This window comes from Giraffa tippelskirchi, chromosome 2 (genome assembly GCF_054371585.1).
Source record: "Giraffa tippelskirchi isolate mGirTip1 chromosome 2, T2T-mGirTip1v1.2.pri, whole genome shotgun sequence".
Classification (NCBI taxonomy): Eukaryota; Metazoa; Chordata; class Mammalia; order Artiodactyla; family Giraffidae; genus Giraffa; species Giraffa tippelskirchi.
In genome coordinates, this window is record NC_137276.1 from 145620765 (window position 1) to 145644114 (window position 23350).

The 23350-nt window shown below is 40.5% G+C and overlaps 1 long non-coding RNA gene across 1 annotated transcript in view; it reads right to left on the reverse strand.

The window, feature by feature from the left end:
- LOC145538635 (uncharacterized) overlaps positions 1-11373 on the reverse strand; it is a 520942-nt gene extending 509569 nt beyond the window's left edge. The window contains exons 1-3 of the long non-coding RNA XR_014077111.1: positions 11200-11373; positions 6508-6595; positions 5611-5663 (exon numbers count right to left, since the gene is read on the reverse strand). This is a non-coding gene — a long non-coding RNA (uncharacterized LOC145538635). The remainder of the gene's footprint in view (positions 1-5610; positions 5664-6507; positions 6596-11199) is intronic.
- Positions 11374-23350: the final 11977 nt, after the last annotated feature.

A 23350-nucleotide genomic window follows, 5' to 3' on the forward strand; every position in this document is an offset into this window, starting at 1 on the left:
TATTTCAGCTGCACCTTCTGTTTGCCATATCCTCTTGTTCTGAAAGCACCTACTAAAATCTCCCTCCCTCATCCGAGCGAAGGTGCACCTAAGTGCTACATTCTCCAAGAGCTTTCTCATATTTTGTCACTTGGAATGCATCTCTCCAGGAAATTGCTTTCTACCTATACTTAGCACAGTGTATGTGGTTTAGAACTGTTATCTGTGGAAACGTTTAGATGCCCCCCACCAAACATGAGCTGTGAGGGCAGACACTGTGTCTTACTCATCCTGAGCATCAGGCAGTTGGCACGCTGCTGGAGCACAGTATGCGTTGCTATGCTGGGGTACAAACCACACAAATATACAAATGCAGGCAGCACACAACTTGGAGCCCTGTGATCTTGACCAATCCATGCATGAGACTAGCTTGCTACTCTTCCCGCCTCTTCTGCCTTGTCCGAGAAGGGCCTTGTCTCTGAGCTCCCACCCAATCTCCATCCCTACAGCTACCTCTTCTAACCTGGAGATGTTTAAATTCCATATGGTAAGTTTGTCAGTAACTGCTTTGGGGAGACTGCCTAACCTAAAAACCCATTCAAAGATCACACAGGCAACTGACACTTACTCTAACCTTTAATTAATGATTACAGGCATGTCCACAACCTTTAGAATTTGCCAAAAGGTTTTGCCTACTTAAATATTTATAAAGTTTATTGAGTTCATGGTTTGTTGTAAAAAATATATGTATATCAACGTATCCTTATAAAACGCCTATATGGTAATATTATTGTTCTCACTTTAAAGATAAAGTAAACTGAGACCCAGAGAGTTAAAGCAACTTGCTGAAGTTCTCACTGCTCATAAGCAGTGGAACCAGGCGCTGAACCTTGGATATCTACCTTCAGAGTCTATGCTTTCAATGGTGGCACAGATGGAGGGGTCAAGCTTTCTGAAACTCAGATACCAACACAGGAAAAAACTAATTTTGAAATTGTATATGATGCCAAAGCTGAGGTCAGGACCCGGGAGCTAAAGACTAGAGACGGTAGGGCCTGTTTTTTGCAGTACACCCAGACCAAGCTTAATGGAGAGAGATTTATTCCATTTCCAATTACTTCCAATTATTTATGAGATTGAGGGGAGCAATTAATTATGAGAACATTTGTTTACTTGAATGTCAACATGTATTTCTGAATAAAAATGAAACTTCAATGATACCAGAGAAATACATAAAGACCCTTTGCTAACACTCAGAAATTAGCTGAATTAAAGTTCAAGATCTTCCCAGAATTTTTGCTCCTTGAAAAATATGAGTTTTCCTGGAAAGATAGAGACTTCACCTCAAAAATGATGTAATAGATCAATACAGGATGGGTACACCATTCTGCTGAGAAAAGCAGTTCCCTGCATGCAGTCTTTTGACCCTACTGGGCCAAGTAAGTATAAACCTTGGGCCTGAGAAACATCCTCACCAAGAGACAAGTCCTCATGGCCTTGCTGAATCTGCCACCTTATGCAGGAAGACCTTCTCTGTGCTGCTTTGTTCTGCTTAAGCGTGCACATCATACAGCATATGGCCAGCCCCACTGTTTCATCTGTCCCCTTTGGGGAGGGGACAGGGGCTGAGTAGATCAACCAAACTGTACTAGCTGCCCAGCAGGGCCTGCTGGCTGTAGGCAACCTATGCACTAGGGTTGATTTTGCTCTGCCTCTTCTCCATGTGGTGGCTCAGTGGTAAAGAATCTGCCTGCAATGCAGGAGGCATGGGTCAGGGTTGAGAAGATCCCCTGGAGGAGGAAATGTCAATCCAAACCCACTCCAGTATTCTTGCCTGGAGAATCCCAAGGACAGAGGAGCCTGGCAGGCTACAGTCCATGGGGTCGCAAAGAGGCAGACATGAATGAGCACACGTGTAGTTCTCTACTTAAGTAAAACACATCCTACCCAGTGCTTGACTGCAGTGACTGCAGTGTATTTTCTTTGGAGACCCCGATACCAAGATGCAGTAGGCAGCAGGGCTCAGACTTCTACTAATAACAGGCACCAATACCACTTACTCTACACATACCTCCTTCCTGTATTGTTTCTTCTAAGGGGCCTGCCCCTCACCCACCCACAGTCCCCTTCCCAGGCCTTTCCCTCATTAGATCCTCTTTGTTCTTCAAAACTCATCTCAAACACCTTCTCCTAAACCATCACTGCACCTGAGATGCACCTCCCAGGTGCTCCCACAGACCCAGTTCACACCACATTCATAGCAACCATGTCCAGGTACACTAACCCACTCACTTAACAGTCTGTCTGTCTAGACTGTGAGCTCCTGGGAGAAGGTCCCATGCATCATTCAGGTTTCCGTACCAGGATCTGATGCTATGCCTGCCACACTGTAGGCATTTGTGCCTTCATCCAAAACACATGTACTAACTGTCTAATGTGTTGTGGGCTATGCTAGGCTGAGTATACCACATGAACCAAACCATGCATAATCCCTGCCTTCATGGAACTTATAATTTAGTGGAGGAAACACATATCAACTAATTAATCAGAGCCAAGTGAGCCAATGTCAAGATATAACCAGGATGACTGTCACAGTGAGTAGTGCTCAGGGTATATAATTGAGAAAACTGAAATCAAATAAAGACAAACTCTTTAGCAAAGAAGATTGAGGGGTTTCCCTGAAGAAGCAGCCACTGAGCTAAGTCTGATGAAAGAATGAGGAAGCGTGTTCCAGGTAGAGGAAACCTCAGGGGTGGGGGAAGGGATGGACAGTGTCTTCTGCGGAGGCTGAGCAAGCCTAGCAGACACGGCAAGTGGAGCGCAGTGAGAGCAGAGGACAGAGAGAGTAAAGACCAGGTCCCGCAACAGGCTCTGCAGAACCGAGAATTGTGTTCTTCACCCTAACATCACTAGGAAACACATCATCAAAAATCACACTGAGTTGCAAGATGATTTCTCTGCTGCAGTGCGGACAGAGAGGGAGTGGCTGGGTGGGGAGACGGGACATTTGGGTGTGGGATGATCAGTGAGGAGATGCCGGCAGTGGCCAGTAGAAGGTGACCTGGACTGAAATGGTGACCATGAGATGGAGACTTAACAGATGGATCCAAGAGATACCCAAGTGGTAAATACCTGAGTATTGGTGACAGACTTGAATTCACTCGATAGGTATGTGTCCAGTGGGTGAAGTGGTGGAAGAAGAATAGTAATTTGGGGTGATTACTAAGAACCCTGCACATCTGAGAACACCGCAACACTGCCAGGGAGTTAAGTTTAAGAAGGGGATCCCCTTCCCGAGACAATGCCCGTGAGAGCAGTGAACTCAACAATGAGGTATCCTTAACCTAACACAATGTTTGCTCTTTCAGGGCTGTTTCCATCAACAGTTTCCAGTGAGTGTCCTTGCCTCAATGAAGCTGCTATTCTTGTCAACAAGGGGATAGGAACAGGTGGCTCGGGCTGAGGATGTTGTATGTCACAAGTGAAGCCTCAGCTATAGCTCCAGTGAAATGTCTGTGATTCGTGCCCCCATCCACCACCCTCCAGCACCTTCAAGGGCACAGCTGTGGTGCTCTGGTTTCTTTCTTTAAAAAATAAAAATGGTTTCTTAGAAACCATCACCACTATTGCTTCCCTGCACACCCTGCCTCCCATTATAAACACAATATATGTTAATTGACTTGGGAAATACAGAAAAACATAAAAAAGAAAACAAAAATTTTCCATAACTTCCCCAATATGAAAAAAAAGCAATATCATCTGGAGAACAGTTAACAGTCCTAGTTAAGAGCATAGGCTCTATAGTTAGATAAGAATTTTGGTCTTTATCCTAAGAGACCCGGGAAATCAAATAGTCAGATTTTTGTTTCAAGGTGATTTGTCTGCTGCTGTACAGACAGAGAATAAATGGAGAGATGGGGAGGTAGTATATTTGAATGTAGGTAGATAAATTAGGAGTCCACATTTCAGCTCCAATTCTAGCAATTAAAAATTTATGGGAAAATTACTAATCAGGTTAACCCTTGAGTTCCTCACATGTACAGGTGAATGACAATAGTGCCTTTTCTGGTGCTAGTATGTGTAAATCCCTTAGAACAATACCCAGCATATAATAAATCTTTGATAAATGCCCAGATATTCTTAATAAGTAGTACTAAGTCCATTTTGTAATAAAATTGGGATGATATAATTTTACAGTCCACTCTTTTTAACAGTATTGTAATCATTTCCCTTGTTGTTAACAACTCCTTGAAAGCATTACTTGTAATGGTTGCATAATAATCCATCTTGCAGATACATCACACATTATATCATCATTTACTTACTGTTGGATATTTAAAATGCTTCCAATTTATAACTGTAACAATGTGATGATGAGCATCACTAAATACAAACTTTTTCCTACATTTTTAATTAAATTAAGATGGACTGACCGAGGTATAATCACAGGGACGAGTAGCATAAAAATTTTGAGTTTCTTAGTATATATTACCAAATTGCTTTTCACAAAGATGGTGTGTGTGACCTTTCTACCAGCAAAGTTCACATTTATACCAATATGGAAGTATTTTACCATCTTACCCTTTCAAGAAACAGCTCTTTGAAGGAATTTTCTAGGCTAGCCATCTGCAGGAAACTAAGATTTGGTTGTGCACTTATTAAGTGCCACACTTGAAAAGTCCTCCCCAATTACATTCCCCACAAAAGCCTTGTGAGATGGTTGGCATCAGCCCTATTTTGCACCCAGCAGGCTGAGCTGAATTAGGAAAGCAAGTTAGTGTAGCACCCAGCACCACTCTTGCCAGCCTACTACTGCTCTCCTTTCACTGTGTCCCAAATACCTTAGATGTGTCCCTACACTTGCAGAGTGACCTCCCAGTGGCAACCTCTCCATAGAGAATATGACCACATGTACAAATTATTCTCTGTAGCTCATCCTGAAAAAAGAACTTATATATACATATATATGTATATATAAGTTTTGATACATTCTATATGGAAAATTAGGCTTCCCCTGGTGGCTGAGATGGTAAAGAATCTGCCTGCAATACAGGAGATCTGGGTTCAATCCCTGGATGGGCAATATCCCCTGGAGAAGGGAATAGCAACACACTCCAATATTCTTGGCTGGAGAATTCCATGGGTAGAGGAGCCTGGCAGGCTGCAGTCCATGGGATCACAAAGAGTTGGACATGAGTGAGCAAATTATGATGCTTGAAAGAAGTGAAAGTATAAATATAAGCTTTGATACATTCTATATGGAAAATTATGACGTTCTTGAAATAGTGCAAAAGAGACTTCCACTTCTAATGGGAAGATAGTAAATACTTTTCTGAAAAAGTGACACTTATCTTAAACCTGCCTTTGTCTGGCAGGTTCAACGATATTGAGACCACTCAAACAGTGGGAAAAGGGCCCGTACAGAAGGAATCAAGTGCAAGGGCAAAAACATATGAGTAGGTTTCAAAGTAAGAAAACACCAAATCATACTGGGCTTTTCAGACCATGATACAAAAAGAATTTGGATGTTATCTTAGTTGCAAAAGAGTGATTCTACCAGCTCCAGTATCTCTACAGTATCCTCAGCAGGGTGGGGGTGAGGGGGTGATAACAATTTCTATAAGAAAATACCTGGATAATTATAATGTTTCCCCTCATCTTCACTCGGTAGAGCAGTTCTTGACCTTGGAAAAAGATAAAGAGAACTCACTATTTTACTGGTGTACCCTGTATCAACATCTTCCCAGCACCTATTTAAAATGCGTTCATCTGTGGATTCTCTAAAAGAAAACTTTTATCTACCAATTATTTCATGTGATGTCCCAAAGTGGCTTAGCTTCCCTGAATTTTTATTAAACACCTGCAATTATTTTCCTATTGCCTAGGCCTGCTAACAAAATTTCTTTCCCAACTTGGTCCCAGAAACAAACTAAATCATTAGTCAGGTAACATTTCCAGAATGCCTACTGTGTACAGAGCACCAAATTTATCTCTTCAAGGCAGGTAAATAGGCTATATTGCTCACAAATTGCTATACCTCAAGGCTACACATGCAGTGAGAGTAATAGCAGAATTCTCCTGCCTTTGCCTACACCTGTCTGGAGGAAAATCAGACTGAGTTGCCACAGAGGGTCTGCTTTAAATTCAGAGAAACACCTTCTAGATCACAGAAAATATCTCATTGCAAAATCAAGTTCCCAAGATCATTCAGCAATTCTAATTACAATAGTCCTTCCTGATATGTGGCAGGAATTCCACAAGCTTTCCCTGGGGAAGAGCCTTCCCAGACCACCGGCTCTCATTTGGACTCAAAGGGAATCTTACTGCTGTTTTTCACCAGCTCCAAAATCTTGACATAACCTTCCTCTTTCAACTCTGCTCCAATACGTTGACAGATTCGTTAGCTGGACATGACAAATTATCAAAATTTAGAAAGCATGAAATGCATGCTTAAATGAAGGCAAAGCAGACCAGAAATAGCTTTCTAATCGGCTTTGAGAGGGGCTGTGGGTCAGAAGATCAGTATACCTGCTAATGATTCACGTTTCAACATCTTGCCAACAAGATGCTTTAATTGCCCAGTTTCCAGCTTCTCTGCCCAGCAGACACTGTCGTCCTAAAGAGTAGAAATGCATCTCAGCCACAGTCCTGTATTCATAGGAGACAGCTCTGCAGGTTCTTCCTCTCGGTGCAAAAAAAAAAAAAAGGAGACCCCCTACAGAACCCTATGTGAAAGGAAGAATTGAAAATAAAAATGTATTTGCAGCCTGATGAGTGGGTAGCAAAATATTGATTCTAGCTTTTTCAAACAAGTAAAATATGTGGACTTGGCAAAGTACCAAATGTGGGAGGGAATCTTATCTCCCAAGATGAAAGAAGATAAAAGAAAGCAAGTTGAGAGGGAAAAGCCAGCAGCATCCTCACCGCCAGCCCTGAGGCTGGCCGGTGCAGCTGAGCTGGGTGGGGAGCCCAGGGAGCACCTACTAGGAATCCTGCAGCAGGCAACCGTCCTGCTCCCTGGTGCACATTACATGCAAGCAGGTCACGTGGCCCAGCGGCACTACCCAGGCACCTGGGATCTCTGGGAGGAAATATTCTAATACCGATCTTCATATTGCCCGTGTCTCAGACCTTACAGAACAGGCACAAAACCTGCCTATCTCACAAGAAAAGGGGCTTTATATGCCACCAAAATGTAAATGCAGCCCTAATGGAAGTCTGTGCCCTCTTTAAAGCTGTGGACACCTAGAGGCAGGAGGAGGCTGGGAGTTGGAGGCAGAGACCTTGGGACTTCCGGTCAGTTCTTCAGCTGCTGTGACCTGCTGTGACCTCTTAGCTCTCAGCAGAGGGGCAATGGTGCCTGCCTGCCTCCAGCTCTGGGATGCTGTGAAAAATGGAAAGTATAAAGGTGCATCATGACTGTGACATGCCACAAAGGGAAACCATGAAGAGCATAAGCCTGGCACTGTGTACTTGGTGCTATTCTGAAAAAGACAAAGAAGCACAGAACCAGAGGCCGGTTTTGGCACATCTTCACTGAGGTGGGAGACGGGTGTTAAACCTAACAGCCTTCCCCTAGGGCCTTAACCGCTTAGAGGACAATCAGTATTGGGACATACTGAATACTGGGGTGGGGGGCACTCAATTTTCCCCACAATGCCAAGATCCTATAATACAGAAGGGAGCTCAGGATAATGTAAATCCCTAAGGTTTTTTGTTTGACTGGTTGGTTGGTCGGTGTTGGTTTCACTGTTTTTAGTCTAAAACAAGGCAGTCACAGACTTCCCATGGAACAGCCTCTGAAACTACAATAGGCAGATGGATCAGCCAGCAGACTTGGTAAAAGTACACTGGATGGGGCCTGACAGTCAACCTTTCCAGCAAGGTCCAGGGTGATGCCAATTCTGCTGGTACACAGATGACAGGCTGTCCATGACTATTGAGAGAAGTCCAGGAAGGATTTAAGATGTCATGTACTCTTATATGGAGAAGGCAATGGCACCCCATCCCAGTACTCTTGCCTGGAAAATCCCATGGATGGAAGAGCCTGGTAGGCTACAGTCCATGGGGTCACTAAGAGTCGGACACGACTGAGCAACTTCACTTTCACTTTTCCCTTTCATGCACTGGAGAAGGAAATGGCAACCCACTCCAGTATTCTTGCCTGGAGAATCCCAGGGATGGCAGAGCCTGGTGGGCTGCTATCTATGGGGTCGCACAGAGTCGGACACGACTGAAGCGACTTAGCAGCAGCAGCAGCAGCAGTACTCTTATATACCGAAAGAAAGAACTCAAACTGAAAACCCAAAACTGTGGATGAGGACGGTGAAGCCAAGGGTTCGCTGACTTGTCCAGCATCACCGAGCAGGCAGAACGTCTGCTGCCCACCTGCCCTCCCCCACTTTCTTCCCTCCATCAGCCTGACTTGCACACATTTGGCCCTTTTGTGTTTGGGTTTCTTTTCCTGTCTCTCTTTCTGCTTCTTTTGCAAGTAATGGAGACAACAGTGTGACTGTGGTACATGAAATTGATCCTAGCTCTGAATCGTAGACTCTCTTCTTACCTAGAGAAGATAAGGAAAGCAGTGAGGATAAGTTTCCAGGGAGGAAAAAAAAGCTAACCACGTCCCAGTTGTTTAAGGACCACAATGCCTCCAACTTTAAGTGATTAGTTTTTGTTTTCAGGGGCCCTGGTGCCCCTGCCTGCACCAGGAGACAAGGCTGGGCCCCATTTCGGTCTGTGTGACACCAAGGGGAGGTCATGCTTACTGAAGCATTAGACACCTAACTCACTCGTCTTATTTAGGACCCTCAGAACAGAAATGTTTAGCTCTAAAGAGGCAAAAAGATTTTCAAGAAAAAATTTTCAACTGAAGGTAATTCCCAATATACCTTCTACTCATGGGCTACATTCCAGAAGTGAACAGGGAGAGCTACAATTTGCACTGAATGAGCTTCAGCTCTGCACCCTATCACACAAACATATGAAAGCCATGCTTTAAAAGCTGCTCTGAAGTTTCCATTCCTTATGATGCCAATTTATCCAACCAAAAGCATAAATTTGGAAACTGTTTCTTTGTTCCATCTTTTCTGTTCACCTAAGGGTATGAAGTAAACATAGAGGGAAAGAAGGCTGAAAAAGTAAAAAGAATTGCTCTTGGGGGAAAAGAAAAAAAAAAAGCACTGAAACACAGCAAATACTTTTAGATACATACAGAATTTGCTCTTTTAGAGAATTGCTGCATTTCCACCAAAAATTTGACTGCGAATAGAGTATTTGAAGAAAGGTTTGGCTCTAAATGAGGCTTAACACATACAAGGAAATATTTGTTCCCAAGTGCTTCCATTATGCCAGTAAACACTGAACATCAATGGGTATACCTCACCCAGTGAAAACCTTCCTCTTTAGTCAGCATTGTCTCAGCACCTTCCGGGTGGTGTAAGCATTAAAGTTTCACAAGAAATGTTATCCACAATGGCTCTGCTGCTAAAACTCCATAGGACCCTCCATAGGTTATTGAATTTCATTATTAACGTATATTTTTAAACACTCTGGTTAAGATCAGAGTCCTTGCAAAATTAGGATTAAAAATGCTAGCTTTGTGTATGTAGAGACCCCTTTCACTGGAGACTTCTTATACATGAAAACAAGGAGGCAGATTTGAGGATTCAGAAAGTTACTGCATGCATGCATGCTAAGTCGCTTCAGTTGTGTCCAACTCTTTGTGAGCCCATGAACTGCAGCTGCCCAGACTCCTCTGTTCCTGGGATTCTCCAAGCAAGAATACTGGAGTGGGTAGCTGTGCCCTCCTCCAGGAGGTCTTCCCAACTCAGGGATCAAACCCACATCACTTATCTCTCTTGCATTGGCAGGAGGGTTCCTTACCACAAGCGCCACCTGGGAAGTCCTGAGAAAGTTATTGCTGAGTTCTAAATACCTTCTTTCAATTCAGTGAGGAGACATTAACTAAATAACCTGTACAGGGACCTACAGGATACCTAAGAACTTAGAGCATTAATGTCACCTTTAGGATTTTGCCCCCTCCCTCCAAAGTTGGGTTTCTTATTTATGAAATCTCATCATAAATAAGAAAGTTCACTGATCATGTTTAGTCAATGGATTAAAGAATAATGCAATGTCATTTACATAAGGTGAAACCAAAAGAAATGTGCTTTCATATTGCAGGACAGATATGTGTTCACTGAGTGCTGTTTCTGCATGGGTTACCAGGCACTCTAAGAGATTGAAGAGGTGTGAGATGAGGAGTGCAAAGTATGACAAGTATGAGCTCCAAGAATAAAAGACACTCAAGGCTCTGCACACAAATGAACCTTCGTAGCAACAGTCACTGGCTTAGAGCTCATCACTCAAATACCTATTGTTACCCCTTCACCCATTTGTCCAACCCTTCACAACATACCTCTCCCTTCCCCTATCCTCTTCCCAACATTTCCTCTAGGCAGATCTGACAAAACCTATTTTAAATCCCCAGTAATCTTGAGAGGTAAGAAGGGGCTTTGGAGTGGGTAGATACAATAAGCAAAAAGTTGAAGTGATCTCAGGGTATTTTCAGGATGTAAAGGGCTATAAAAATAGAAAAGTAAGAATGAGAGGAACTGTCCAAGAACTGCAGGTTACCACATGACAAAATACAAGTGGTGGCAATATTCTTCCTAAATTAGGAAACTAGGACAAGCAAAGACTGAAATTGCAAACAGCTTCTTACAAGATTAAGTGACTACCACTAAAAGAAAGCTGACATAGCTAAGCATTGACCTGAGTGAACTAACAGAAAAGTCACCAGATCTGTGAAATGATAGCACAGTTAATGGACACATATGTCATATTTAAGAATCCAACGTTTGAGGAAGAGAAGACAAAATAATCATAAAGACATCAATTCTTCTAATATTGATCTATATGTTCAGTACAACTCCAATCAATGCTCCAGCATGATTTCTCATGGAATACTACATATTATTCTAAATGAATATAGAAGTACAGTGATCCAAGAATACCCAAAGATCTCATAAAGAAGAATGAACTGGGGGAATATCCCAGATATTAAGTTATAAATCTATGGGAAAAAAATAAAAAGTGTGGTATTGCTGCTATAGGAATGAAAAACAGACCAGTAAAAATAGAACAAAGAGCTCATAATACCCAGCATACATGCAACCAGTATCTAATAATGATAGTCAATACTGAAGTCTAACTTACCTGATAACATGATGATTAAGAGTATGAACTTTGGAACCAGAATGCCTGCACTCAAATCACAGTTCTACCACTTACTAATTGTGCCACAGTTTACTTATCTATAAAGTTGGGTAATAATAATTTATGTCTCACAAACATAAAACCTCCTAGTACTGATAACATTGTATAGGGCCCTCCCCCACTGAATCACACCCTGTGAAACTAACAGAATACTAAGGAAGTCACAATGCATGACCTTCAGTGCTAGTCTTAACAAACACTGCAGCTCCTGTCTTGACCTCTTGGATCACTCTCTCTGAGGGTAGCCAGCAGCCATATTGTAAGGCCACTCAAATAGCTCCATGGAGAGGCACAGCAGGGAGGAATAGAGGCCCTTATCCAATAACCAGCCAAACTTTCTGGATATGCAAGTGAATCACCTTGAAAGTGGAACCTCCATCTTGAATCCTGGCTTCAGAGAACTACAGCAGTAATGTCAGCAAAGGTCTAATAGAGTTGACAGTATATCACATGCACTGAATAAATTAGAAATGTCATTAGTATTATCATTGTACAATACTGGAGATTTAGCAAAAAGTCATGGTACCAGGGCTGGGGGCAGGGGGCTTCCCCAGTGACTTCAGCGGTAAAGAATCTGCCTGTAAGGCAGGATATGCAGAAGACGCAGTTTCATCCCTGGGTGGGGAAGATCCACTGGAGGAGGGCATGGCAACCCACTCCCGTATTCTTGCCAGGAAAGTCCCATGGACAGAGGAGCCTGGCGGGCGACAGTCCGTGGGGTCACAAAGAGTCAGACACGGCTGAAGTGACTGAGCATGCAGGTGCACATGATACAGGGAGGTTTCTTCTGTGTCCAAAAGGATAGTGTGTGAATTATCCTTGTGGTCTCATGGCCCAGTATGGACTCCATAAAGTGTGTGTTTATAAAATGCCAACTATGTACCAAGTACCATTCTTGTCAGTGAATGAATGAATGCCTTAAAACTGCTTCAGCTGTTCCATCATAGCAGGGCAACACACACTGCATAAAGTTGTTATACAGAAAAAAAATGAAAACTCAAGGACTTAGACAAATGATCTCTCAGGCCAGTTCAAATTTCCCCTCCTTCAAGGAACCTAGGTCACCACTGAGCACTATCCATTTTATTTATACAACTGAAATACTCATGGAGGGAAGAAACATAAGAAGAAGGTTAGAATAGCACAAATCTTAAATACTCAAATGTTAACATAGTCCACATATATATCCAACTTTTAAATGATTTCTTCAATCCCTGTATATCCCATCCAACTTTTACATGATTTATGTTACACTGAATTTAAAAAACAAACGGAGTTTATAGATCTCTTTCTCTCTCTCTCTCCCGCCCCCTCTCTAGTACAATATATATTTAAGCTATACTAGAATATGTGTGTCAGATTTTTCTTAATTTAATCAGTTGTTCTGGAGGCCAAAGAAAGAAACTTGTTTCTTTAAACAACTGAGAGAATATTGGAGAGTACCATTTTATAATGGATGGCTTCAAAATTATATTTTCCATCCAATATGCAGACAAACATTCTCTACTTTAGGAAATTCTCACACTGCACAGTTTCAATAAGCATGAAATTTATCATATTTCAGTTAAATAATGTTAATAGCATGGCCCAAATTTCAGACACAGTACAAAAACTGTGAGTATAGTAATTGCATAAAGTCCAAACTTCACTACTAGATTTTCAGTCTACAAACCACTACATAGAAATCAATGGGCATCATGATCAATGATTCACGACATCATTTCTTCTACATTCTGTCAATTATTCATCAAACCACATCCGTCATTCAGGTCACACACAGACAGTAAAGCATGTAGTTGTGTCACCTCCTTGTTGACAAGCGATAAACCCACATGATATTTTACGAAAATGGATACTCAAAAGAAGGAATTGGCAGACAAAGATGAAAGTGAGCAAACATAAAGTAAAATTATACACGATTAGAAAATGCTGACAAAGACATGGGGAGACCTAGGTCTGCAAGAAGATAAAGTATAACCCACACTGAAATGGTCCAATGAATACAGAATGCAAGGTATAAACTCATTTTGACATTTTTTTAGTTAAACTGCATTAGAAACAGAAAACCTCTTTTATGTCATTGAAGTAAGGCTTTTATTTCTACTTTGGCTTGAAGACTGTAATTAAAAACAAATATCAATCAGCTTGGCTACCACTCAGGCCAAAGCAATGAACCCAGTTGCCACATCAAAAGAAAACCATAATTGCTAGGAGCCTAAAGGAAGACCTTTAGCTGCCCGTAAAGGCTGGTTTTACACTGGCATGAATTGATTAATCTTAAGCCATATGTTGAAGTATTAGCTCAGATAAAGATGCTTTTGCAAAATATATACCCAGACTCCACTGATATATAGAAGAAATAACTGACCATGGGAAGTTTGACACTGCCACCATTTAAAAGACTCTGGCTGTGCAGCCAGAGAAACTTAATGAAGGAGAATTTATAAATATAAATGAGAAAATGGTTGAAATGAAAGGATGAAGATAACCCAGAGGAAGTAACACCAGCAAAAAACTTCACATTAAAAGAACTCTCAGGGTTATTTTACAATGCCGAAAGTGCAAAGGATAAAACGTTGGAAACCAATCTAAACTTAGAAAGGAGTGTGATGTTTTTCCAAGGCATTGAAAGATGCTCACTCCATATATTAAGTTATATGATGAGAAAGCAAAGACTGTTCAAACTATGCCTGATAAGTTATTTACAAAGAAATAAAACAATTCTCAATCAAATAATTCCAAGTATTTCTCATGTTTCAAGTTACAATGTATTAAATGAATATTAGTCATTTTTAAGTTTTCTTATACATTCATAATTGATAGAGAATACTTAATGTTCTGATGTGTAACTTTCCCCACTGATTACTATGATCACTTTTTATGGTTTCAGCTTGAACAATCATTTCTACTGTTCTGAACTACTACACAAAGCATTTGGTAAAGAAATCACAATGAAAGAGAACAGAATAAATGTGTACGACATCACTGATCTGTTGTTCGTCAGTGGTTAACATTAATGTTTTTGTTCAGTCATTAAGTTCTGTCCAACTCTTTGTGACCCCACGGACTGCAACACGCCAGGCTTCCCTCTCCTTTACTGTCTTCCGAATTTGCTCAAACTTGTGTCCACTGAGTCAGTGATGACGTCCAACCATCTCATCCTCTGTCGCCCCCTTCTCCTCCTGCTCTCAATCTTTCCCAGCATCAGGGTCTTTTCCAGTGAGTCGACTCTTTGCATCAGGTAGCCAAAGTATTGGAGCTTTAGCTTCAACATCAGTCCTTCCAATGGATATTCAGGACTGATTTCCTTTAGGATTGACAGGTTTGATCTCCTTGCTGTCCAAGGGACTCTCAAGAGTCTTCTCCAGCACATTACAGTTCAAAACAAATTTTAATTACGTGGCACATTGACTACCTCATTTTGTAAACCCAGGATTTCAGGGGGGAAAAAAACAGAAAAACTACTACATTTTCTCAAGTATGAAAGTAAATTTGCTTTTTGATTTGTATACCCAAGAGTAGAAAAGCACTAGACTGAGTCCAGGTTCAAAATTGAGCTCTGCCATGAACTCTTGTGTGACTCCAGATCTAATCCTGCTATTCTTTTTACATTTATTCCTAGACGCCTGCTATTTTTTGAGGATAGAAAATTGAGTGTGATATGGAATCTGGCCTCAAAGAACTCACAGCCTATTAAAAAAGAAAAACTAGAAATTGTTAGCAGTCTTCATCTATAAATCAGACCTAATAATGCCTACCTCCCAAGGTTACCAGAGGATAAAATGAGACTGTATGAGAAAACAGTTTGCCATCAAGGATTATACAAGTACTAGATAGTACTAGTGTAATTGTAGCACCTGACAAAAATTAGACTGGATTACTCTTATCCAGTGGTTCTCACAGTATGGTCTCCAAACCAGCATCATCATTACCTGGAAACCTGTTCAAAATGCACATTCTTACCCACACACCCTCAGATCTAGTGAATTAGAATCTCTGGAGGGTGGGGCCCAGAAATCTATATTTTAACAAGTTTTCCAAATGACTATGATGCAACTGGAGCTTCCTAGGTGGCTCTAGTGGTAAAGAAACCACCTGCAATGCAGGAGATGTCTGAAACAAGGGTTCAATCCCTGAGTCGGGAAGATCCCCTGGAGGAGGGCAGGGAAATCCACTCCAGTATTTCTGCCTGGATAATCCCATGGACAGAGTTGCCAGGTGGGCTACAGTCCATGGGGTGGCAAAGAGTCAGACACAACTGAAGTGACTTAGCATGCATGCACACATAATGTGATTGAAGTTTGACAGCCATTGCTTAGTGTTACCTATATAAGATTAAAACACAACATGTGCCTTCCTGATAGCTCAGCTGGAAAAGAATCCACCTACAATGCAGGAGACCCGGGTTCGATTCCTGGGTTGGGAAGATCCTCTGGAGAAGGGATAGGCTACCCACTCCAGTACTCTTGGACTTTCCTGTTGTTCAGATGGTAAAGAATCCACCTGCAATGCAGGAGACCTGAGTTCAATCCCTGGGTTGGGAAGATCCCCTGGAGGAGGGCATGGCAACCCACTCCAGTATTCTTGCCTGGAGAATCCGCATGGACAGAGGAGCCTGGTGGGCTATAGTCCATGGGGTCGCAATGAGTCAGACACAACTGAGCCGCTAAGCACAGCACAAAACACAACATGAATCCTAGTAGGTAAAAGACAGTGATTTCCCAATGAGAAAAGTAAAGCAGAATATAACCAGTTCTTTTAATTGCCTAGGAAAGTTAGCAAAAGTCCTAATGAGTACTAATCACATTTTTATTTAGTCCAAAGTCATCTGCTTCTCAAGTCCTTTCACTAAGATGAAAATCAGAGTAGAATCTGTATCCATAGTAATTCCACTGATGGTATAAGCTGTGTGTTTATGTCTGAGCTTTAAATAAACAACACAGATTATATAAATCTAACACAAATTATAGAATTTTTTGCTCAAAATAACAAGTGAAAGAATTATTTCAATGAGAGGGTCCTGACTAACCCAATTAGAGACTTCACCTTGAAGAACTCCAGCATTCATGGCATATTCAGGACAATATCCTCAGTGCTAATAAAGGTTGGCTCTTTGAAGGTGAAAGTCATTTTCTATTCTTCTAAGAGTCCTCTGGGACAGTGAATTATAGGAGCATCCAAACCTGGTAATACTGGCTATATTTTGAAAAATTTTACCAATTCCACTGGTCTCATAAAATAATATCTTCCTAGACTAAATATTAAAATCATTTTCTTTTCACATATGTTCATTGATTATGACTTAGAGGACAAAGTAAAGTCAAATAGATGTCAATAACAAAGCCATCCAGAAACCATACAGAGCCTAGGATATAAAAAGCATTCAAAAACTGTTTGTTTCTGCCCCTTCATCTATATGCCCCTCATAGCTGGTGAGCCAAAGAGGACCAGAGCAGCAGCTCTCACCTGTCTGCACTCTCCCTCTGAGAGTGAGTGAGTGTGTGTGTGTGTGCACTCAATCACTCAGTTATGTTCAACTCTTTGAGACCACACAGGCTGTAACCCTCCAGGCTCCTCTGTCCATGGGATTTTCCAGGCAAGAATACTGGAGTGGGTTGCCATTTCCTACACCAGGGGATCTTCCCAAACCAGGGATCAAACCCATATTTCCTGTGTCTCCTGCACTGGCAGTGGATTCTTTACCACTGCGCCACCTGGGAAGCCCCCTCTGGGAGTATATTCTCGCTTAAATAAACTTTCACTTTACTTTCTTTAAAAAAAAATGTTTGTTGAGTGAACAAATCCCCAAAGTTAGACAACATGAATAATAATAGCTACAATTTTTAGTACCTTCCATATATCATAATCAATCCTCACAATAGCGCTGTGAAGTGAGCATGAATGTATTTATCATTAAAGAATGAAGAAACAGAGACTTAGATAAGTTTTAAAAGAGAGACAGCAGAGAGTGACACAAGCACCACAGTGGAGTGAAATACTCCATTTGTCTCTTCCCTTAAATCCACAACCAGTAAAACATCCACAGCTCAACAAAGATGTCTCTGCCCAACAGACCAGGATGCCAGAGAATTCCACACATCTGTATCTCTCAAGGTGGGTTGACTAGACACCAGAGAGGAGGCAGAAGGGGGCAAACAATGGAAGCTGACTTGCATTTCCAGCCCTCCAGCTATAGCTGCTGAGCCCCAAGCCCCAGAGAAGCCAGTAGCAGCAGGGGACATAGCACATAGGACTTTGGCTTCCCAGCCACTGCAGCTCATGTAGACACAGGTAACTGGGCAGCAGGTACAGTGGGTCCTGGGAACCAATACCTCTAACCATGGAGGCACCCATGATTCTGGCCCGTCACACCTCCCACCCACAGCAGCAGGAAATGCTGGATGCTGCAGAAGTGAGCACCATTCAGTACCTCAGGCAATGATGCCAGGGACAGCAGGTTCAAACAGCAATGAGGGCATTCAGATGATACCTTTGACAGAGGCAGTAAAGTATGGAAATATATATATATATATATATATATTAAATATAACTAGAGGTTCAGCTAAGAGAAACCAAAAACTTGTACATAAAATCACCTCTTAGAAAACAAGATAATACCAAAAAAAAAAGGTCTCTAATTTCTAACCTGTTAAACCATTAGAATAAATTTTTTTAAAAAAACAAGGTGTTTGCTACTTCAAATGCACCAGCAGAGGAACACCTCATCAAGCACATGAAGAAGCAGAGTGACACCTTATCCCAAAAATAAAATGATGATTCTCCAGAAACCAAATTTAAATTCATGGAATATTCAATGTAACTAATAGAGAATACAAAATAGCCATCATAAAGTAACTCAACGAGCTATAAGAAAATTCAGAAAGGCAATTCAATGAGCTTAGGAATAAAAGTAATGAACAGAAAGGATACTTTAACTTTACCAAAGAGATTGAAACTCTAAAAGATAACCAAACAGAAATACTGGAGCTGAAGAACTCAAAAAACAAGATGAAGAATGCATGAATCTGAAAATAGAGCAGACCATATGGAGTAGAGAATTAGTGAGCTTGAAGATAGAAATGCAGAAATGATACCTGTAGAAAAGGAAAAAAATAAGATCTTTAAAAAATGAGGACATTCTGCAAGAATTATTTGATTCTTTTAGAAAGGGCAATATTGGGAAAATCAGTATCCTAGAAGGAGAAGAGATGGAGTGGGGTGTTTGTTTAAAGAAATAGTAGTTGAAAACTTTCCAAATCTGGAAAATAAACTGGATATTTAAGTCCATGAAACTAAGAGAACACCTAATTACCTCAGTGCAAAAAGACTTTCTCCAAGACATATATTAAAATTGTCAAACATCAGTGATAAAGAATTTTAAATGCAACCAGAGAAAAAGGCTCGCCATTAGACTATCAGCAGATTTCTCAGCAGAATGTCTACAGGCCAAGAGGAAGTGGAATGCCATTCTCAAAACCCTGAAAGATAAGAACCATCAGCCAAAAGTACTCTATCTGGCAAAGTTATCACTCACATATGGAGAATTAAAACTTTCCCAGACATACAAAACCTGAGAGAGTTCATCAACAGTGGCGGTGGTTTAGGCGCTAAATCGTGTCCGACTCTTGCGATCCCATGGACTGTAGCCTCCTTTGTCCGTGGCGAGAATATTGGAAAGGGTTGCTATTTCTCCCACCAGAGAATCTTCCCAACCCAGGAATCAAACCCAGATCTCCTGCATTGCAAGCAGATTCTTTACTGATTGAACTATGAGGGACACTAGACCGCCTCATAAGAAATGTTGAAAGCTTTTCAACCAGGAACAAAATAGCAAAAGTACACAAAACTTTGAGTAAGGTGAGAGAGTCAGAAAATTGCAACTCTATATAAGAAAAGGTTTATAAACACTTTATTATAGCAAGACCAAGGAAGCACAGAGTCCCATAGAGCAGGGATCCCCAACCCCTAGGCCATGGACTGGTACATGGCACAGCAGGAAGTGACCACCTGGCAAGTGAGCAAAACTTCATCTGTATGTGTAGCCACTCCCCATTGCTTGCATTACCTCCTGAGCACTGCCTCCGGTCAGATCAGTGGTGACATTAGATTCTCATAGGAGTCGGAACCCTACTGTGAACTGTACATGTAAGGGATCTAGGCTGCATGCCCCTTAAAAGAATCTAATGCTTGATGATCTGATTCTGTATTGTGGTGAGCTACATAATTATTTCATTACATATCATGATGTAATAATAACAGAAATAAAGTACAATAAATGTAATGAGCTTGAATCATCCTGAAACTATACCCTGCACTACAGTCCATGGGAAAAATTGTCTTCTGTGAAATTGGTCCCTTGTGCCAAAAAGGTTGGGACTCCTGCCATAGAGGATTAATTTAAGAGGAAGATATTTTCATTAAACTGGCAAAAATTAAAGATAAAGAGAGGAATATTAACAGCAGCAAGGGAAAAGCAACAAATAACATACAAAGGAATTTCCATAATGGTATTAGCTCACTTTTCAGCAGGAACTGCAGGCCAAAACAAAACGGCAGTGATCAGAACAGCAAGGCACTGGCACAAGAACAGACACAAAAATCAACAGAAAAGAACAGAGACTCAAGAAGTTCATTGTGGTCCAAAGTTGACCAGGATACACAGGAAGAAATGACAGTCTCTTCAGTAAGTGTGCTGGGAAAACCGGACAGCTACATGTCAAAGACTGAAGTTGGAACATTCTCTAATACCATATATAAAAATAAACGAAAAAATGGATTAAAGATCTAAATGTAAGATCAGAAAGCATAAAACTCCTAGAAGAAAACATAGGCAGAATATTATTTGATGTAAATTGCACCAATATCTTTTTCATTCTGTCTCCTAAAGCAAGAGAAATAAAAGCAAACATAAACATACATAACTAAATTTAAAAGCCTTCATGAAGCAAAGGAAACCATCAACAATAAAAAAAGACAACCTACTGAGGGAGAGAAAATATTTGCTAGTGATATGACCGATAAGGGTTTAATCTCCAAAATATAAAAATTGCTCATACAACTCAACAGCAAAAAAAAAAAAAAGCAACCCAATGTAAAAATAGGTTAAAAAAATAGAGATTTTTTCCAAAGAAGTTATACAGATGGCCAACAGGCACATGAAAAAAGGCTCAATATCGTTAATCATTGGGGAAATGCAAATTAAAACCGTAATGAGATATCACCTCCTACCTGTCAGAAAGGCTATCCTCAAAGAGAACACAAATAACAAATGGAAAGGATGTGGAGAAAAGGGGACCCGCATACATTGTTGGTGGGAATGTAAATTGGTGTAGTCACTGTAGAAAACAGAATGTAGGCTCCTTAAAAAATAAAACAGAAATACCATGTGACTGACTGACTCCCTGATTCCACTCCTGGTTATATATACAAAAGGAACAAAAACACTAATTTGGAATGATACATGCAGCCCAATATTCATAGCAGTATCATTTACAATTGCGAAGATGCGGAGGCAAACTTAGACTTCATCAGTAAATGAAAGAATAAAGAAAATGTGGAACATATATGCAATGGAATACTCCTTAGCCATAAGAAATAAAATTTTGCCATTTGCAGCAACATGGATAGACTAGAAGGGTAGTATGCTAAGTGAAATAAGTCAGAGAGAGAAAGACAAATATTGTATGATATCGCTATATATAGAATCTAAAAAAATAAAACAAACTAGTTAACATAACAAAAAACAAGATAAGAGAATAAATTAGTGGCTACCTGTAGGGAAAGGGAAGAGGGGAAGAGCAATATAGGGAGGGGAGATTAAGAGGTATAAACTATTATGTGTAAAGTAAGCTATTAGAATATACTATACTATACAGAGAATATAGCCAATCTTTTACAGTAACTAGAAATGGAGTATAACCTTTAAAAACCAGGAATCACATGTACACCTGTAACTTATATAATGTTGCACATCTTCAATAAAAAAAGATTTCCTGGATATTTTGTATCAGATAAAATATGCTGAGTATATAAATAATAATTATATTTAAGTCATAATAAAGAATCAGTATAATATGAAGCAATTCTAGAATAAACTATTACATGTTGTTAAAGAAAAAAATGAAAGCTAAGTTTATCATTATTTAAAATAAGAATTTTAAGAGTCAGCATCATTCATTTAGCGAGTGGCAAATTAAAAATTTGAACAGAGGACCCTCTGATTCACAAATCCCTTCAATGAAACTACTCTGAAGTGATAGGCCACTATCACCTTCTTTAATCATGAAAGACAATACATTATAGGTACCAGGGTAAAATCTTTTACAAGCTAAAATAGAGAGAACCAAATTGATAGAGAATACCTGCTATTCATTGACATTACTCCCCCCAAATCTGGCAGCTTCTTTCACTTGCTGAGCTATTTTTCTTTGCAATTTCACTTGAGATATTCATTTCCCTGTAAAGGGAACTTGCCCTTGTTTTGATTAGTTTATTTAGAAGAGCAGGATTCCTAAAGCACATGAAGGGGTTTCGCCACTGAAAATTACCTGGCCCAAGACTATACATTGGTGCCTTTATTTTATTTTTAACAGAACCACAGGTGCTAATTAGGTGCTCTTTCAAGCTGCCAAAGCAAGATTCTGAGGTCCCAAACTGCCATCAGTCTCATCATTTTAACCCTGAAGTGCTTCTCCATGAGGAACTTTGCGCATTTGACACATCCCTGCTCTTTGCAAATTATTTTAAATGACTTCTTAATTAAATGCACTACCTTGCCCATTGCTAATGAAGCAGGCAGGAGCTTCACAGCAGTTAGGAAATAGAACTGGTTCCAAAACCCCTCTTTCCTCTCTTAGGACTCTGTTTCAAGCTGAAGTAACTGTGTTTACTCTTCAGCCAGTATTGTGTCTCTTTACAATAAAATGTGAATTCTTTATCTCTGGGTTGCAAATTTTTCAGGCACCATAGAGCTCAGATTTAGTTAACCTTATTTTGATGTTTTCCTCCTCCACCAGTGACTTCTGAAAGACATAGGGGAAAAAATTCTTTCTTTTAGGAAGAATAATCTGTGTAGTATCCATCTCTAACTCAGGCAGTGACTCCTGCATGTTTTGCAAAGGTTTTGATTAGTCTGTCAAAGGAAGTGTTCTCTCATTAGGAAGACTTGTCAGAGACACCTCAATAAGATTCATCAAACTCAAAGAAATCCTTTTCACCCCCATACATCAGCAAGGAAAATACACAGTGGACCCTTGGTATCTGCAGTGGGATTGTTTTCCGAACCTGCTGAAGATACCAAAATCCATGGATGCCCAAGTCCCATTGTCTGCCCTCCATAAGCTTAGCTCCACATCCACAGACCAGGAATTGTATTAGTACATCTAACCCTTGAACAACTCAGAGGTTTAGGGCAATGGTCCCTGTACAGTCAAAAATCCACGTGTAACTTTATAGTCAACCCTCTATACTGATGGTTCTGCACCCATGGATTCAACCAACTGTGGACTGTGTAGTGCTGTAGTATTTATTTATTGAAAAAATCTGCATATAAGTGGGCACATGCTGTTCAAAGCTGTACAGTTCAAGGCTCAACTCTATAACACTACCTAGTTTTGTTAAGAATTTGTCTTGCATTTTTATTTCCAACTGTTCAAATTTTGGGTTAATAAAATTCTTAAATAAAGGAAGAAGGATCATCCTTCAATTTTATTTTCAAAACATTTTTGTTGGTTATCCAACCCTTAGACAGTGAAAATCATAACAGATTGTGAGAACTATTAAAGCTTAGAATTTATAAGAGAACTACAGTTTGCCCTTTTTATAACCCTGGACCAGGGTTTATTCAGACCTGGGAGGATTCATCAGCCCTAGTTTGGAACTGAGTTTAGACACTCACAGAATCAAGGATGCTGAATTCCTCCTTAACCTTAACCATAGTTTCCAAACCCTCATCTTAACCAATGTCCTATCAAAGCTGGCCTGTACATCCCTTTGAGGTCATCTTTATATACACCTCTTCTATTCAAGTAACATTGGCCACATCAGAGTACTCTGTTCATAGCACACAAATAATTATTAATAGATGCCTGAA